Below are 2988 nucleotides of genomic sequence, written 5' to 3'. Positions count from 1 at the left end.
CCTGGCTCTCTCCCCCCTCCCTTCTCGTTCCTCTCCTCCCCCTCCCTTCTTGGTTCTTCTCTCACTTTTTGAGGTGGCGGGCGGGTTTGCCTCCTTCTCAGCTCCATTTTACTTCTCCTGTCTTCCTTTTTCTCTTGAGTCCCCAAAACTTCCTGAGCTCTTCCACTGTTGCCTGAGGTTTGATATATAACCCTCCTCGCGCACTAGAGTCCCTATGTTTTCTCCTTTTCCTGATCTTCCATCCTCTCCTCTCCCCCACACGATGAATTAAGAGTAGAATGTGATCGTGCTGGGCACCGGCCTGATGGAATGTATCCTGTCACGCATAATGTCAGTGAATGGAAAGAAAGTTCTTCACATGGATCGAAATCCATATTATGGAGGAGAAAGTGCATCTGTAACACCACTGGAAGATTTATACAAAAGATTTCAAATACCAGTATCATCACCAGCATCAATGGGGAGAGGAAGAGACAGGAACGTTGACTTAATACCCAAGTTCCTTATGGTTAAGATGCTCCGTTATACAGAGGTCACATGCTACCTGGATTTCAAAGTAACTGAAGGGAGCTTTGTCTATAAGGGAAGGAAAATCTACAAAGTTCCTTTCACTGAAGCAGAAGCCCTGGCATCTAGTTTAATGGGACTGTTTGAAAATCGTCGCTTCAGAATATTCCTTGTATATATTGCCAACTTTGATGAAAAAGATCCTAGAACTTTTGAGGGTGTTGATCCTAAGAAGACTATGATGCGAGATGTGTATAAGAAATTTTACTTGGGTCGAGATGTTATAGATTTCACTGGTCATGCCCTTACACTTTACAAAACTGATGATTATTTAGATCAGCCATATTTTGAAGCCATTAATAGGATTGAACTTCACAGTGAGTTTTTGGCAAGATATGGCAAAAGCCCATACCTTTATCCACTTTATGGCCTTGGAGAACTGCCACAAGGATTTGCAGGGCTAAGTGCTATTTATGTAGGTACCTACATGTAGAATACTGGAAGCAACAGCGGCATCCACTTCCGAAATGGCTTGCCTCCGGAAACTCTATGTACGAACAGTGCTCAGGCCATTCGTTCATAGGGTCACTATGAGTTGTCTACGACTCGACTGCATCAAACAAGGATAAAAATGACGATGACCAAGAGAGAGCTACTTTGGCCTAGTGGAAGGAAGCTGTGCTACCCAACCGGAAGGTGGGTTATTTTCATCTGTGGCCCTTGGCCAGATTCAAATTGTTTTCCTGTCAAACATTCTTCTAGGTGGTATAGCACTGGTCTGTGTGTTGCTGTACAGAGGTAACTCGTGTTTGCTGTGATGCTGAAGCCTGTGACAGTGACGTGCCAGTCGTGGTAATGGGTACCCATGGTGGACAGTGTTGTCTGGAGCTTCCCGACTAAATCAATCCTGGAAGCAGGAGCGGCATCCACTTCCGAAATGGCTTGCCTCCAGAAACTCTGTGTATGAACAGTGCTCAGGTCGTTTGTTCATAGTGTCGCTATGAGTTGTCTACGACTCAACGGTATCAAACAACAACAACATGTTGAATAAGCCAATTGAAGAAATCATTGTGGAAAATGGAAAAGTGGTGGGTGTAAAATCTGAAGGAGATATCGCTTGTTGTAAGCAGCTCATCTGTGATCCCAATTATGTAAAAGATAGTGTACAGAAGGTGGGCCAAGTGATAAGAGTTATATATATATATATATATATCTCCTAAGCCACCCAATCAAGAATAACAATGATGCTAACTCATGCCAGTTCATTATTCCACAGAACCAAATCAATCGAAAATCTGTTTCTTCTGCACACAATTTGGCAGCACAAGGAAAAAATATTGCCATAGTTAGTACAACTGTGGAAACCAAAGAACCAGAGAAAGAAATTAGACCAGCTTTAGAACTCTTGGAACCAATTGAACAGAAATTTGTAATCAACAGAGACCTCTTTGTACCAGTAGATTTGGGAACAGAAAGCCAGGTTTTGATTTCCTGCGCTTATGATGCTACAACTCACTTTGAGACAACCTGCAATGACATTAAAGATATCTATAAAAGGATGACGGGATCAGAGTTTGAAGAAATGAAGCACTAGAAAAATGACATCTATGGAGAAGACTAACTACTATTAGCTAATTAGAACAAATTTGAAATTTGGCAAATTATGCATATTGTATGAAATCAATATTCTAAGGCCTTCTTTTATGATCAAAACTAAAAATATCCATCCCCCTTTATCTCCTTAATATCATGTATTAACTCTTTTCATGAAGTGGCTGTTCAGAATTGACCAGTTACCATATTGTATTTAACAAGTGACATCCCTGACTCTGCCAGAATCAGTTTTTAAACATTGTGATACTGATACAGAGACCTTGATACAGTATTTATATATTTTAATCAGTGTAGCCTTTGCAGTTGTGTGCTTCTGCTGGTCGAGAGCTGTATCAGTATATTTGTGTGCCATGAGCTCTTAACATAAAGGATATTCTAAATTTAACATTCTGTTATTATGGGACAGTATTCCTAATGTTTTCCATGTCACTACATTTGGTGTCATTTCCGGTATTAAGACAGTGCTCAAATTGCTTAGCCACAAGTTTGGTCTATGTGGGCACAGAATTCCAACCAAACTCCTGATTTAGGGGGTCGTTTGGGGAAAGCCTGTCTGACTAACGGCTCCATACAGTTTTAATCTAATAAAACTGATGAAAGAAAAGGGTAAAGGAACTTATCATCAAGCAGGTGAAGAGTCGAAGCATCTTTGTATCCCAGGGGTGGCTTCTTCACTGGACCAAGCTGCAATGCAGTATTGATTTGAAAGAGCCTAAGTTTTAGTCATGCCTCTCTCAGAATAGCTCCAAATGATTTCTGTACTGTAAAATAAAGCCAACTCTGGAAAACCACTTAAAAAAACCCCCAAACAAACAAACCAAAAAAAAAAAACCAAACAGGGAAATGGCCCATATATCCATCTGCAAC

The 2988-nt window shown here is 40.8% G+C and overlaps 1 pseudogene; it reads left to right on the top strand.

Annotated features, from left to right (window-relative positions):
* The first annotated feature begins 262 nt into the window (after nucleotides 1–262).
* LOC102876251 lies at nucleotides 263–2128 on the top strand (annotated as a pseudogene).
* The last annotated feature ends 860 nt before the right edge of the window (nucleotides 2129–2988 follow it).

This window comes from Elephantulus edwardii, unplaced genomic scaffold (genome assembly GCF_000299155.1).
Source record: "Elephantulus edwardii isolate Elephantulus edwardi_28Jun2011 unplaced genomic scaffold, EleEdw1.0 scaffold00158, whole genome shotgun sequence".
Classification (NCBI taxonomy): Eukaryota; Metazoa; Chordata; class Mammalia; order Macroscelidea; family Macroscelididae; genus Elephantulus; species Elephantulus edwardii.
The sequence above is the reverse complement of the archived record's forward strand: the minus strand, read 5'-3'. Positions and strand labels throughout refer to the sequence as shown.